The sequence below is a fragment of the Hippocampus guttulatus genome, chromosome 1 (assembly GCF_054856545.1).
Source record: "Hippocampus guttulatus isolate MCC_2025c chromosome 1, RoL_Hgut_1.0, whole genome shotgun sequence".
NCBI lineage: Eukaryota > Metazoa > Chordata > Actinopteri > Syngnathiformes > Syngnathidae > Hippocampus > Hippocampus guttulatus.
The window spans coordinates 8,292,904-8,309,588 of NC_141261.1; the positions used below are offsets into that span (position 1 = coordinate 8,292,904).

At 42.3% G+C, this 16,685-nt stretch overlaps 1 long non-coding RNA gene across 1 annotated transcript in view; it reads right to left on the reverse strand.

Annotated features, from left to right (window-relative positions):
• Positions 1-430: 430 nt before the first annotated feature.
• LOC147210251 (uncharacterized) overlaps positions 431-16,685 on the reverse strand; it is a 49,645-nt gene continuing 33,390 nt past the window's right edge. Inside the window, exons 2-3 of the long non-coding RNA XR_015100484.1 lie at positions 5,801-5,859; positions 431-804 (exon numbers count right to left, since the gene is read on the reverse strand). This is a non-coding gene — a long non-coding RNA (uncharacterized LOC147210251). The remainder of the gene's footprint in view (positions 805-5,800; positions 5,860-16,685) is intronic.

Consider the following 16,685-nt stretch of genomic DNA (forward strand, 5'->3'; position numbering starts at 1 on the left):
CAGGCTGCATATGTCTCATGTCTTTGCCAAGTTACTCAAGGGAGGCAAAGTCAATCATAAGAGCCATTTGGTGAATGTGATTCTGCTGTAGGTAAGTCTTATTCCATATGGCTGCAGTTCAGAAGAGGGACGACTCTTGTTTCCACTTTTTTTTTTTAAACCCCAGTTCGAATGTACGTTTGTCAGTGGTCAACATCATCTTACATGGACATTACACGCAACTCAATAGGACAGCAAAGCACATATGAAAACTGTGTTTCGCATTGAACTTTTTAACGATCAGTTAATTGTCGACCCCCTCCACTACTCATTATTAAATACGGTATTTCATTGATGGGATGAGACAATTTCTCTCCGAATATTCTACAGTCCTTTTCTACAACACTGCCACGCAGAACAATGCTGCCCCTAGAAGTTTCCATAGTAGCCTATGTCAGCAAGACGACATTCAGACTGCAAGCAAATGCGATTAGATTTTTTTTTTTTAATGACAGTCTGAACGGCTCAATTGCATTTTTTTTCCAAATTTGATCAGGTCTGAGATGAAGCACATATGCAGCACATTACAAGCACATTACAATGTGACCTCACTTGAACATGTAAAATCTCCACCATCGAATTACTTCGACACTTGCTAAACCCTTCAGATAGTAGAGCGCATTTCGACATTCTGATTTCTCACAGGCATTCTTCAAGTTCTACCAACGACCGTCCATCTGTCGGATTCGCCAAGCAACACTGGACCTCATTCATTGGAATAAAAAGGAGCTGTTCGGGCCACCATGCCTGCACACACACAGCAGTCTGTAAGGAATGGACAGTGTATTTCAGGAGAGAGAGAAAAGATAGAGAACGAGAAAGACAAAGAAAGTGAGAAAGAGCAAGACAACGAAAGAATACATAGGCCTGATACTTAACCAGGAGTGGATTAGTGCTGGCTGAAACTGTGTTGGGGCGTGAGCATAGCAGACCAAGCGCAAGATCAGGGAAGCGATAAAGAAGGGCGCTCATGTTGTGTGTGTTTCCTGTATGGTTGTACGCTCATGTGCTGAGCCTCCATATACTGCCACCCTATGGACAAAGACTACAGCTGCAGCTTCATGTCAACGCTAAATAAAATAAAGTGAATACAAATAATGTGTGTGTGTGTGTGTGTGTGTGTGTGTGTGTGTGTGTGTGTGTGTGTGTATCAGTACATCCACCAGCTACAAAATTGTGGCCACTCATACAATATAATGAAATCCAAATACTCTCCCTTCACAAGGATAACGCTTGACTTTGACTGGCGCTGCCGGAGGAAGTGTTTGTTCAACACATTTATTATTCCGGTTGGAGTTCGCAATGAAAGATGTGTCTTACATACTGGCTACTAAAATATGTTAAGATTAAGGAATAGCTCCCAGTATGACATTTAGTTTAACTCAGAGCTGAACATTATCATCTATCTACGAGATACGGCGAGATATCTTTATTGTGCAAGTCAAAGTGTAAATGAATAGCTCCCAAGCTAGCAGTACTTATTCCAAAATCAATTACTCCATGCCAGTCATACTCAGCTGCTTATAGCATGAGTGATACAACTCAAAAATTTACAGATAGTGTTAAGTGGAATATGCACAGCCTTTATAGGTTCGAGGAACAGGATTTCAAATCCTTCAAGGCCCGTTTACTAGCTCATGTGCTTTTTTTTTTCTCCCCCTCACCATCTGTCATGACAAACAACAGACAGAAGTAATCTGGAAGTCCAGCGTGCAGTCAGTGTGTCAGCACGGAGGGGGAAAAAAAAGTGTTATTCAGAGAGATGGCACAAAGGCAGCTCATTGAGACTTTGTTACCAGATTAGACAATTTTTCACAGGAGAGATCGGGTAAAAATTGTCTGAGCAGCCAGTTTGGATATTAGTGCTGAGGTCAAGAGGAGCCACTTTGCTGTGCTTTGGCCTTTCGACCCCTGCAGTGTTAAAAATCAACCTCTCCGCTGTGGGAGAACCAAAAAAAAAACCAGCTGGGCAGCAGCTCTGCGAGCAAAGCCAAATCTATTCCCTTGGGAGTGTTTTCAAGCTACAAAACAGAGGTGAATGTGAAAGGTGGGACTCTGCAAAGCTTGCTCATTAGCCAGAGTACAGTGAACCTCCCGCCTATTCGCAGTTCTCTATTAACCCCCCCCCCTCCCCCATTTGGAACATATTGTCAGCTATTAGCTAAAAACTCACCTAGTTGCAGCTCTCGGATATTTTTATCCTCTTTCTGTCACACTCTTAAAATGTTACATTACTATATCACCTTCAAGTAGAAATTGGTGTCAAGACAGGATATAAACGTAGTACATCTCGATCTTTGTATGTCGGGGAGGAGAAACGTTCAGCCACTAAGTGGCTATTATCAAGCCCAAGCGAACTAATGTTGAGGTTTCATTTTTGTCTGACAATTGCAATTTTTGTTGCAAAGGCATCAAACTTGCACACGTCACTTTTTTAAAAAATGAAATCATCGGTGAGACATTCATTTTTGAAGGTGATGTAAGTTTAAAATAATATCAAAGTGTTTCAGGATCATAATTTGTGGTAGATTTATTTTAAACTATTATCGGTAGTCAATTACTACAATTGAGCTTGCGATCTTCACTGCATGGCTCCGTCATGCGAACAGCGAGGGTGTGCAAATACTCAGTTTCAGCTTCTCAGCAATACATCTTTCTCGATATCGCACTTTCGCAACAGCTGCAGATGTAACAAAGCACTTTCCAGAACTTGTAACATCGCAGCGACTCATTTTCCCTAGACCTCCATGAAAGCAGACTGAATCTTTGCGTTGAATCTAAATAAACCAATTGCTTGCACTGCAAAGATCAACAATTTTGCCTGTCAGAAAGACTGGGAGGGGGCCCTGAAGTTTAGTTCCGTCTTGGTGCGCTTTTCATGCGTCTCCTTAAACACTTCCTGTCTTCTGACAGCACTTCTCCGTGTGCGTTAACTGAGATAAAACCACACACAGACAAAATAACATGTGACTCCAAGTGTTGACATTCAAGCATTCAAAATATTCCAGTTTCCTAATTCTCTGAATGGTCCATACCGCCCGCTACAGTCGGTTAAATGAATGTGGAGAATACTACATTGCCTAATTTCTGACATGTCGCGGACAAAATCAGTCAGTGAATCACTATTAATTTCTTTGTGCAATTTTGACACTGTTAATTTGAAATAATGTATAAAGGGATAGAAATTGTTTTCCCATTCATCAATTAATTGACAAACTCGCCGACAGATGAATCAATTAGTAAAATACTCGTCACTTGCAGCCCTAGATGTTATGGAGGGAAATAGTGTTCTCAAATCTATATCGCTCAGGATTTTTAAAAATAAACAAGAGCATGTACCATAACTGTCCCAGTAAATTCTTTTGAGTTCGAAATACCTTTGCGCCCCTGGAAGTACTCGGCATAAAACAGTTGCACAGTAATTCCAAATTGGGAAATTCTTTATTTTAAATTAAAGACTGAAAGTCTACATTTAAATCATGTCGAGATAGCTTGTTCCCTTTTCTAATCCTGCGTGGTGCTTAACTCATTCACTCCCAAAGACGTTTTTAAACGTCCTTTCAAACTTGGTCCAGAATTGGCTGGTACTGAATGAGTTAAAAACAACAATAACTCTGTCATTGTGCAAATAGAAAAATAAGAAACATGATTTATGGTCCTTACGTAGTCGCAAAATGTTTTTTAAAATTTGGAGAACAATGTGTATAGCGTCGTTTGTGATAATCCTGCTTTCTACGCTGACAGCTTGGACTAAATAAATGGAGCATCGACGCATTTGCGCGCGCACGCACGCACACACACACACACACACACACACACACACACACACACACATACACACACACACACACACTATAGATACCCCGCAGGTATGTTTTAACATTATGTTGTTCTGAAGTGGTGAAGCGGAAACTGCAAATTGCTTGTGCGGATGAACATATTTTGCATAATGCATGAAGAACCTAACAGTTACTGCGTGCGTTAATGTGCATGTGCATGCGTGTGTGCAAGAGAGAGCGATAGAGAGTTGGAGAGAGATACACAGAGGAGATAGAGTAACAGTGTTGAGACACGCAGTAACCTAACAAGCCGCATGCTCACAGTCAATGTAATAAGAGCAGCGGGGAATCGACAGAAAAAGCTTGGCGCAGCGTGAGCGCCTTAAATCAGCACACAGAATATAGAGGACGGATTGAGGGGAAAGACGGATGCCGTGGAGCGGGAAGGAGAGGCCTCTGCTGCGCCGTGCTCATGAACACATAGGCAGCGGGATGGCGCGGATGTGCTGAGGCCAATGAAAATGCAAGAGGCTTGAATTTCACAAAATATTTACGTCAATTTGTATTTGACAAAAAAAAAATTGTTAAGACTTGAATAAATATTAAATTTCGAAATCCAAGAATAATAATACAGTAGAACTCCTCTACAACGAAATCATGTTTGCCGCCAGAAATTTTTCACAACGGGATTTTTCACGATAGCAAATTTGATCTCGGACGTAAACACAAACACACACAAAAAATGTATATGTGTACTTTTAATTTTTATTCCAATAGCGCATAAGTATGAGCATACACTTATTTGACACTTCATATAGCCAGCGTAGAAAAAAAAAAAGGGAACGAAATGGTGACATTTACGATCAGCATTCACTTTCACTTACATCAATTACTTCCAGAATGTCTTTTACTTTGCTTCCTCCATCTTTCATATTTATGACTTTTATCCTGTCTTCAAGTGTTAAAGCTTTTCTTTTCTTAACTCCTTGTGAAGAGCCTTGGTGTGCAAAGGTCCGTTTTGGAGCCGTTTTATACCAAGCAATGCAACGTTCGTGCTGTGTATGAAACTACGAGTTACATTTCTAACCACGTGCTAACATGAACAAATACTTCCTGTACTACTGCGCATGTGTAAGCCAGTGTGGTGGTTGCTGTTGCCGTTTCCGAGCTAAGCAGTAGCTGTGGCTGAGGCAGGCTGAGGGTTGGATTCGACTTTTGCGTAAGGCTTGTTTTCGTTGTAGTGAACCTCATTGCGAGGCAAGGGTGAAGAAAAGGATTTCGTATTACGCAACAAGGGGATTTTTCGTTGTAGGGGGAAGCAGAAAACAGAGAATGGCTATAATGCATGAAGATTTTTTCACACCAGGGCGTATTTTTTCACATGTAGGTTTCGTTATAGAGGAGTTTCACTGTACTTTGTATTCAGACACTAGCGTATTTGGTGAAACCAACCCATGCTGTACTGCTGAAAAGATCAAGCTCGAAAACAATTCTCAACTTGAAAGATCAGTCAAAATGCTATAAAACGTTTGGCAGCATGGGGAACTCTGCTTTGAAAACGGCCGGCATCGGTTACGAGTCACTGCTCTCGTCGAGTGGCGATATTGATTTTTATTTTTTTTTTAATGTCCGGGGCTTTGACCAAATAACACTGGACGGAAACCTGCAACATGGAACGGCTATGACAAAGACACCTACTGTGAGTGAGAGGGGCCGGCACAGTGTGTGTCATGCTGTGAGATCAGCGTTAATCCATTCAGACACAAAGCTTGAGCATGTACATTTCAAGCGGTAGCGAAGACCGCAACAGCAGTGGTTGGGAGAATATGGGGTGATGATGATGATGACAGGAAGCAACATGGCTGAGAGCACCAGAGACAGGTAGAGAAAGCTATCAAAAAGTTCCAACAGGCAAGAATAGAAACATTTCTTCGGGGCAGGGGCAGCGTTAGTCAGCGTGTCATGAGGCATTGTTGACTAACCTTGACTGCATTCACCTCCAAGCTCTCTGGCTCTCAACAAGTATTGACAAACTGACAGTCTGCAAGAGAAACACAGACGGAAAACAGACACACAGAGGACAAGTGGGAGGGACGTTTTTACATGAATGATGCGAAAAATGGCACAAAATGAGGTGACAGCAGCTCGTCGCGGATGCACGGGTGAGGTCGGCGGCCATATTTGGTCGCACGCTGCGTGGTGAACATGGACGTGCAAACAATAAATAGCAATCTTGGTTCATATTGCCCATCGGGAAAATGTATTCGGAACCTGTGGTCATTTCCCACGACTCAATAAACGCAGATCTCGGCACTCACCCGCAACACACCAAATGAAAGCACACACGCACACACATACATGCAGACCCCTCACCCTTGTTCCTCCCACCATTTTCCCCTGAGCCCTCTCTTCTGCGCCTCACTCGACAAGAGCTTGGAAATAAAAACATCACAGCACTGCCTGCCTCGCAGCACCTGTTCAATAACGTTGACATTTCACATTCGGCGTCCGCGAGCTGAGACGTTCTCTGAATTTCAACCAAAGACACACAGCAATCTCTTACATTTCAATGTTAAGCGGTGCAATGTAAGCAGTTCACACGGCACGGACAAAACGCGTGTGCGCGCATGTGTGTGTGTGTGTGTGTGTGTGTAGAAGGGTGTGTGGCAATTGTCTTGATTAACTCTCATTGAAATGCCAATCAAATCCTTGGTAATATTTTAGTAATCTTCAGGGAACCAATGGATTTCTTCCAATGTATGAGTAGCAACCACAATATTTATACAGTAACTTTTACACCCGTAACTCATGAATATTAGCAGGTTCTCGCCTTGGCATTTTAGCTTTTGTCTTTTTCTATGTAAGGAGGGTATGCAGCTGGGTTCCTCTTATCCAATTATTTATTGACTGCAAAGCTTGAAGAAAACAAGGCGGAAATCCCTGGATACTTGCGAGTGCAAAATGCTGCTGTTTGATATTATTCATGCTCCGCTTCTGATGCAACACGTCTCCTGAAATATACCCGCAATGAATGGTCCTCTCACTTTTAAATTTGCAAATATGCCTGGGAATAAAAACGATCGCGCTTTTCTCTCTTCGTCTTCATCTCCGCATTGTGCTGGAGCACATGCCAAGTGTGAATTGTTGTACGACATTGCCAAAGAGAAAAGAAACACAATTACAAGTACAGTACACACAATCATGACAAGCATTCACAATTGACGGTGCTGACTTGGGGTGGCTATGCTTCTCGATCGAGTCAAGCAATTTCTGAGTTTTACAATTGCAGACGTGTGGAAACTAGACATATATATGCTTAAAGAAAAAAAAAATGTAATTCAAAATTTATCCCATCATAAGAGACTCTCTAAATGGTTTCAAGTTCTATTTCTGTGCCAGTGGTGGAGGAGTTGGACGAGCGTAGGTGTTGTTCAAGGTCGCATAGATGACATCATCTTTAGACAACAAACTACCGTAGTTAAAAATTAATCAAGAGCGCCTCTGCTGGTGCACTCCATTTCACATCACCCTTACCCGGAAAAATAAATGCCTTCATGATATGTGAATTTGAAAAAAAAAAATGCACCATAAGCGCACATGGACATGTGTACGGCCAAGACTCATACAAAGTTCTCAATGATGCATCATTTCAACATACTTCCTTGACACAGATTACTACTAGATTACTTTACAATTGACTTTGGCAGCATTTTGTGGCAAACAAAGCATTTGAGAAAGACCAGAAGAAGCGTAAAAGATTTTTCAGCAATTCCACAGGAAAAAAAAAAATCATGAATTGGTGAATTTATAAATTGTGAAATGTGAATAAACAGTGGGGATTACTGTACATACAGGTGCGAAAGAGAACCGAAAATTGAATACCGTGCACCCTTATCTTCAAAGCATTTCATTTATCCATTTTCTGATTAGCTCTATCCTCACAAGAGTCGCGGGGGGTGCTGGAGCCTATCCCAGCTGTTTTGGGGCAGTAGGGCAGGACACACAGAGACATACAACCATCCACGCTCACACTCACACCTACGGAGTGTCTCATTAACCTGCCATGCACGTTTTTGGAATGTGGGAGCAAACCGGAGTACCCGGAGAAAACCCACGCAGGCATGCAAACTCCATACGGGGAGGCCGGCGCTGGAATCGAACCTATGACCTCTGCACTGTGAGGTCGACGCGCTAACCACACGACCACCAGGGCCGCCCGTATTTCATTCATTTCACCAAATAACTTTATGCAGGTAGATAATGGCGTACATTCACGGAGTCCGTATAAATTACATTTTGTTATTTCGGATCACTAAAGGAATGTAATAATAAATCAAGCAAAATATAAATTTTGAATCTTATAAATGATGTTTTACCACTCACCGTCTATATTTCCGTGGGTCGCCATTGTTGAGTGACGTCACACTTAAGTGGAAGAAGCCCGACTTCCCACTATCCTTAACTGCAGCATTATTTTATCCTATTTAACAAAAATCACACGAAAAGACATGGCATAGTAACACAAAAAAAAACAAAAAACACTTTCAACAAGCACATAAATTGGGTTGGTCGCTTTCATGACTGACCATATTTTTGTGTCCATTTAGGTGAGCGAGAAGCTAGTTTGCTAGTTAGCGATTTACCCATCCATCTATTTTATGTGTGCGCCGAGTGACTGAATTAGCTACTTAGTGAATGAAGTGACTTGTTCACTCTGTGGGTGGGGTCATGAGATGTCAGAATTTGAATGAAGTGCTTACAAGGCCACTTTTTCACTTTCCAGAAACTGATGTTCACATCTAACTTTGAAGTCAAGATGGCGCCCGAGTAGGCAGCCGTCAGCAAGTGCTCTCATGAGCCTTGCTTTTTTTTGTTGTTTTTGTGTTTGTTTTGTCACTTTGTGTTTGTTGTTACGTCGTGTGGACCTGATGTGGACTTTTTTCAGCATTTTTTGGCCACGACATTCATCAAGGAGGAGACTGTGCTTGGTGGTTGCGCCTTCTCGGCAGCATGGGTATACCAGCACTGTTTTTGACTGGGAGGAATGTCGGCGCCATTTGACTGTCGTTGCTGGACAGTCCCGGGGCGCTTGTGTCTTGCCTGGAATGGGCAGCATTTTTCACAGCCCCGCTTTGTTCAGCGGAGAGATCAGTGCTGTTGAACGGTCTGCGGCTGGATGGATGTAAGTCTTGAGGAGCCGACGATGAGTAGAAAGGAGCGTTAGCGCGGAGCGCCGGTGCGGATTTGGAACTGGGAGTCGCGGCTTGGAGTTTGAAGCGGATTATGTGGGACAGCAGAAGTGAACGAATCTCTTTTCGTCAATGGACGCTACAGCTTTGTGTTTGCTTTCAAAACTTAGCTTGTAGCAGACGTGTGCACATTTTCAACATGACGTCTCTGATCCACTGGTGAAAGGACACTTTGATCCTCTCCTCTTTCATCTATAACTGCTTCAGACAACAAAACGTATGCAGAAAAGTGGTGAAGATTGCACGACTGTGTCCTATGTGTTGTGTTGTGTTATTTTTGTTATTTTGACTTCAAAATGGCGCCGCGAGAGTGGCTGCCTTTCCAGCAGCTCCTATATTTTGTTGTTCTACTTCTTCCTTTCATAACTTTGCTGCTGTGAATTGGGAATTTCTCCATTGCGAGACTAATACAGGTTTTCTTATCTTATCTTATCTTAACATTGTTGTAATTTGTATGCTTTGCGCTGCCAATTAACGTTTGGAAATAGTAGAAGCCAAGATCCTTTTTTCTCCCAGACTTTTACTTTAAATGCATCACAACATTGTAATACTTAATATTCCTGCTGCAATGATGACTACCTGAAGAGGAAAAATTAAACTTGCCTCCTGGTGCCAAGGTTTGATGGTCACCAGGTGCAACCTAACTCGGATGGCTGAGCAGAGACAGCTGTTTGATGGCATTAAAAACATTAGCGCCGTGCCATAACTACAGATTAAATGGCAGTAAATCTGAGGATTAGACCCGTATATGAATAGCCCGCATTGATTTTGCAACACTGGGATTTCCACCATGACAGATATCACGGCCATCCAACATTACGGGGAACATAAGTTCATTGATCCCACAGCAATGAAATTCACTGCTTACATCAACCAACAAAAACATATTAAATTATGAAAAGAATTACCAACATAAACCAGATGAAAAGAAAATGTTATTTACAAACACCATCAGGGTTAAACATCAGCAACAAAGTGTAACCTGTAATGTTACACGGACATTTTGGTTTGGGAGCGTTTATTGGCACTAAAATCCTAAAATGGCTCTCCCCTCTTTAATCTGCTCCTCTCTAGTCTAGAGGCAAGTCAAGCAGCACCATTCTTACAACAAACGGCTCATTTCACAAGTCGTAAAAGAGTCACTGCCAAAAATGTCAACGGCCCTCGAAATGGGCATCCTGATATTCTACGGACAGACGCAAGAATTTAACTTTTGGGCACTGTGGTTTGATGACGATTACATGTGAGCACGTTGGGGTGAAAGGCATCATGATGCAACTGATAAACTGGCCTTTTCCCTCTCAAGATTTCAGATGGGCTCAGTCTTTGAATTTCAAAGCTGGCGCACAAACACACACATACACACACATGCTGTGATTCGCTCTGCTGCCGAGACCTTTTTGACACGACGATCCCAAAATCCCAAACTGAAATCCTCCCTCCCGCTTGACCAACACAGCCCTTAGGAAGGAAGCCGCCTCACATCACGAGACCAGCATCCATGACTTCAGCTGGCCCCACACGCTAAAAACGTGCTTGTGGCTGTCTTCTAGGGCTGCCTCAAATGAATATTCACAGATAATAGTCACGATTAGTCGACTCATCGGATCATATGGAAATCACGGCGTATCGCACCAGCCAGCTCCTGCTCTTATGTAACCACCATTAGCTTATAGGTTTTGTTAAGATAAGTGCAAATTTTAAAAAATGAAGACAGTTAAGATGACAGTACAGTCAACTGTTATCAAACTTTGCAGCTTGTTTCGGCATCCCTGACATGTTTTGGTGCACGTTCAATTAAAGGCGATGCTGTGGCCTAAACATTTTTAGCTGTAAATTTTGGAGCCATTTTAGCAATGCCACATTCTTGCTGCGTCTGAAACCAATAATAACAAATACTTCCTGGACTACTGCGCATTTGTACAGTCATCCCTCGCTATTTCGCGGTTCGTTTATCGCGGATTCTGTGCATCGCGGATTTTTTCAAACATTCCCCATATACATGGAGTACAGTACTGTAAATGTTGCTCTATGTGACTCGCTGTTGTTTTGCAGCGTCTCCCGGACTGTTTGCGGACTTTTTGCGGACTTTAAAAAAAAACAACACTTTAAAAATATATATATATATTTACGTTAATTGGTCGCTACTTCGCGGATTTTCGTTTATCGCGGGTGGTTTTGGTCCCCATTAACCGCAATAAACGAGGGATTTCTGTAAACCAGTGTGGTAGTTGCTGTTGCCGTTTCCGCATGAAGCAGTAGGTGTCGCTGTTGGATTAGACTTCGTTGTAGTGAATCTCGTCGTGAGGCAAGAGCAGAGAAAAACATTTTGTATAACGCAACAGGGGTTATTTTCGTTGTATGGGGGGCAGGAAAGTGGGAATGGTGTTAACGCATTAAGATTTTTTCACACTGGGGGCATTTTCGCCCATGTAGGTTTCGTTGTAGAGAAGTTTCACTGTGTGTATATATACTGTATATATATATATATATATATATATATATTATATATATATATATATATATATATATATAATTTTGACCAGTGCTAACATTTCTACCCTACTTTCTGACATTATTGACCAAACAGATTAAGTGAATCATCAGTATGTTCATGCACTTCCTCCTCAGTGAATTTGAAATTATGTCCCGTTTTTGATCACAGGACTGATATGAAAAGAAAAAAAAATACATTTTTAAATCCGATTCATCGATTAATAGAAAAATAAGCAGTGGTCAGAATAATTCTTACTGCGGGGTATATTTTTAGTTAAAACTAATAACAATGACACAATTAAAAACATTCTTGGGGGGGGTCAATTAATCTTTTTTTTTTAATTGATGGTATTTGCTTCAAGCGTTCCCTGACTAAGTCAAGGGACACAATAACGGCCAACAAACCATGGTGTACATGCATCACAAAAGTCCAGTCCAGTCAGACTCACCCAATAAGTCAATATGCCATGTAATCATATCGACTGTCCAGTCCTACAATGTGCCAAAATCAATGGCAATAAAACACCAGTGTCTATTACTGTATTGAACTCTTTTAAATAAAGTCAGTGTTGAAGAATAGACTGTTAATGCATCCCATCCACACACCATCAGAGAGAAGTGAAGATAACTCCATACACGCCTCCCTATTCACTCCAGAATACAAAACACGCTGTCCAACAAACCCAAGGTCCAAATTACAATAACACCTGTTTTAATGTCTCCTCGCACCACGCAGACATGCTGCCATCGAGTCATTCTTGTGTTTGTCCAACCACATTAATGTGCAGCGAGTGTTTCCACTTGCACACGGTCCTGCGCCAGTGTGCTTCTGTTAAATATGCATGCTTGAAGAACTGAAGACAAAACACTGCGGCGCAGACGGGTGGAGGAATATCCATATCGTAATAACATCACAGCACATTAGCTTCAGCCGCATGCGGTGAGATTTGATTTTGAATAATGCGCTCTGATTTATGCCGTCGGGGAAAATCACGTTTGACATTTTTATGTGTTGGGAGGAATCCGTAAAGAGAGTTTAATGAGGTTATTAAAATAAGTGAGCATACAAAGCCACGGCCAATGAAACAATAAGACGTAGAATCAATAAACGCATCATCAGTAGCATATTTTTTATTGAAAATGAGCAATTTCATTTATAGGTGTGGAATGCAGATGCATATGCACACTGAGTAAGTTGTACAAAGCACCCCTAATAAGGTCCTGCCATATCTTATTAGTAACCTATTGTGTCCCTGGGCTGCAGTGTGCTTAGAATGTTGAGCATTCATTCATACTTGTTCAATCAACTTGTAACAACCAAACCATCATGTTGAAACAGCACACACATTGGCAACATGGATTTGCAGACGTCGAGCTGAATGCTGTCTTCTATGGATGTTAATTAACCTCTTGTACTTTTTAAACAGAAACCACAAACAAAAATAGAAATCCATAGCAGAGCTGGGGGGACGGGGGTGGGCGAAGGCTGTCGTAATGGATTGCATTATATTGAACAGATATTACCTCCTCGGGCTTCAATCATTAGCGCCCCCCCCCCCATCTATTTCTGTCACTGTCATTTGAGAGCAGACTGATGTGTGTTAGAAGGTAGCTGATTGTGATGATGAGCACAACGCTGCTGATGAGAAGATGGCCATCTTAAGAGTGGGATGGGGTAGGGGGCGGATAATATGATGTCAAGAACAGCCAACGGTGACGTAAGGCTGCATTATTTCCAAATGAATAATCTGTGAACTCATCCGTCGTCCACTGTCTAACAGTAGCCCTTGAGCAATGTCATACAAACATATGAATCAAATTTTAATGAGGCTCTTCTCTCCGCTGGGCTAATCCTGGTGTTTGGTCTACCACCATCCTTACTTGTGGTGACAAGGATGAATGGTATTTATATTTCTATTCAAAGCCCTCCTCTGTCAGATAAAGACCACTGTTATTGCCTTGTTCATACATGCACAGTGTTTGACCTCGGCATTTAACCCTTCAGATACACAGACCACATATAGAGATCAACAAAGCAGTCATACAATACAGGCCCTCACAACCGCTGCAGCTGTAACAAAGCCATTAGAACTGGTCACAAACCCAGACATGAAATATGAATAGAACTGGTGTTCCAAAACAATAAATGACAAAAGTTATGAAGACAACTGATTCAACAAAAAGGCACACAAACCTCATGGGCTCACATCCAGAAGGGGGTCAATATCCTGAGACGTCTTGCTTGTCTCCTTCTTCCTTCGTTTAATCGGAAGTTAACGTTACTTTTGGTATTTCCTTCGTTTCACGATGGCTGTGCAGAGCTTACCAAGTAGTTGTCTGCTTGAGTGCGTGTTGGCGAATCTACATGTCAACTAGGGCAGAACCCTTTTTGGTGTTACAATTGGTTCTTGCTAATAATCACCACGAGATGGCATAGGAACACACTAACAGGGAAAAAACTCAATGGGGAATATAAAGAGACCGTGACACCATAAAAAAGGTGCATCGGATTATAGGGCGCACTGTCGGTTTTTGGGAAAATTGAATGCTTTTAGGTGCGCCTTATAGTGCGGAAAATACGGTGTGTGTCCCCGGCCGATGTGTGGTGCCATTCACAGGGTTCTAGCAGCTCATCACTGGCTCGCGTCATCAATGCACAAGCCGCCAATGAGCACAATTTGGCTGGCTCGGTCCAGGGCGAACTTGGTATATAGTTACAAGTGTGGTCATGGAGCAAATAAACTCATAAATCAAGGTACCGCAAATGCTTCTATGGGAAGAAGAAGCTTGGACGTTCCAAATGGGAAAAGCGGAGAACACAACTAAGAATGCTGCTGTAGCTTCACGCGTCAGACTATTGAGAAGTAGTGGCCCTCGGCGGCTATCCAAATCCTTGAGGCAACATGATGCCACTTATCTCTGTATACAAAGACACATTTGGCTAAGTTGTACCTATTGGACTGGAATTGCGTGGCATGGAGCCAACCCGAGTGGCCGAGAAATGAACCTTGTTATGCGTCCTGACACCGGGGCCAAGCACCCGGGCAAATAAAAACATGACTCTCACTTACTGCCCGCCTGCGACCACGGGCCCATACATCAGCATTAGAAAAGGGTCTCGGCAGCCTCAAGGTCAGCTCAATTTCCTCCCACTGTTATGAAGTATCAGAATCACAGTAAGAGAGGCCAGTCGCACATGGGTAAGGAAATGATTTCGAGAGGAGAGGGAGCGAAAGGAGGAGAGGTGATTTGTAATACAAAAAGAGGAACCGTGACGAATCGCTCGGTGAGAACCATGGTGCCTCTTTTATACAATAAGAATGTGCTGGTGTGGGCATTAGAGAGAAAAATGTTTCAAGCCTACTTTGCGCATTCTACTCATTGAATTTTTGTTGATGTTGTAAATGAGACAAAAGCCTTGTTAATTGCTCGAGTGTAGCCAGTTAAACTATAAAGCAATCAAACCTTCGACATAATTCTTTGAAGGAATGTGTGAAAGTTCACTGTAATCACATTTGAAGCGACCAAATGTTTGTTTTTTCTTCCCCTCTGACGAGACCTGGGTCCATTTAGCGCATGCCCAAGCAATTTGAGAAATTACACAAAAGAATAAAAGCGGACCGTGTGTGTGTGTGTGTGTGTGTGTGTGTGTGTGTGTGTGTGTGTGTGTGTGTGTGTGTGTGTGTGTGTGTGCGCGCGCACGCCTGCGTGTCACTGTGTGTGTTTGTCGACTGTCATCCTTGGCTGCCTCAATGGCAGAGGTTTGACATCTTCAGCTGAGAGCCAGGGGAAATAACAGCAAATTCACTTAATGGCACCTCATCTATTGCTCATACGCAGTTGGGGTGGGTGCGGGGCTATTGGGGGTCCTTGAGGTGCGACAAAATGGCTGTGTGCTCGCTGGGCTGCTATCAGTGAGGGTGTGGGTGAGCGGGTTAACACGGTGCACGTTGAGATCCACCGCTGGCCTTGATGGGAGCACCAGCTGTAATTTCAAATCATCTCTGACCCAATCTATGGAGGAGAAAAAAGGCAGTCCCACAACTGGCTCTTATAATTGTTTTTTTTTTTATAATGTGATGACAACACAATCACATTTGATGTATGTGTGTGGTCGCACTTGGAGGATGTGCACGATGACATGAATACTTGGCCGACTATGTGCGTGTTTGCCCAGTTGCAAATGTTTTGCAGAGTGCCTGTGGGAGTGTTGCCAATCCAGACATATACTGGAATAATGGCCTCACTCCATCTCAGTTTGAGGTACTGCAGAAGAACCCGGGGGAGTGCACAGCAGCTGAGAGGGACTCAAGGCTGCCTGGAAGATGGAGAAAATATCAGGGGGTCATAGCAGGTATGATTATCTGCGAAGCCTTTGAGAAGAGGTGAGGGATAACATTCAAGAGGAGATTATTGTGATATTTTGCCAAAGAACATTATGACCGTCATAATGTCTAGGAAAGGAAAATATTACTATTACCGTACTGGCCCGAATATAAGACGGCCCTGATTATAAGATTCTGATTCTGATTTCAAGACTCAAGTTTGAAAAAAGACTTTTTGAACACCAAATAAATTTTTATACAGAAAAAAATTACAGTACATCTGAAACCAATGATTATAACAATATATTTAAGAGAAAAAGCATGTTATTTTGCCTCATTCAAATCTAAAGTGCAATCACATTCGTAAATGAATGGCTTCTGGTTTTTGAAATGTAAATTACATCATAACTTCTCCTCAGCTGCCGGTTAACTTGGCCGATCTTCGACCCACTTTTCTCCAGATTGTCACGAAGTTTCTCCATTTTCTGTGATCTCTTCTATTATTTTCTTCTCTTTTCTTTCTTACCGCTATTTTTATTTTTCTTCTTCGTGCTACCGCTATTTTTATTTTTATTCTTCGTGACAGGGGTTCACTTTGGCCTGGGGAGTCAAGTTCAGCATTCGCTTCAATAGTATCTGGCACCATCTAGCGTCATGAATGGGTATAATGTCTAGACCCCGAATATAAGACGACCCCCATTTTTTCAGCCTTATTTCAATGCAAAAAACACCGTCTTATATTCGGGCCAATACGGTAAGCATGAAAATTATTAGCGACGTTTTTTGAAGATTGAATA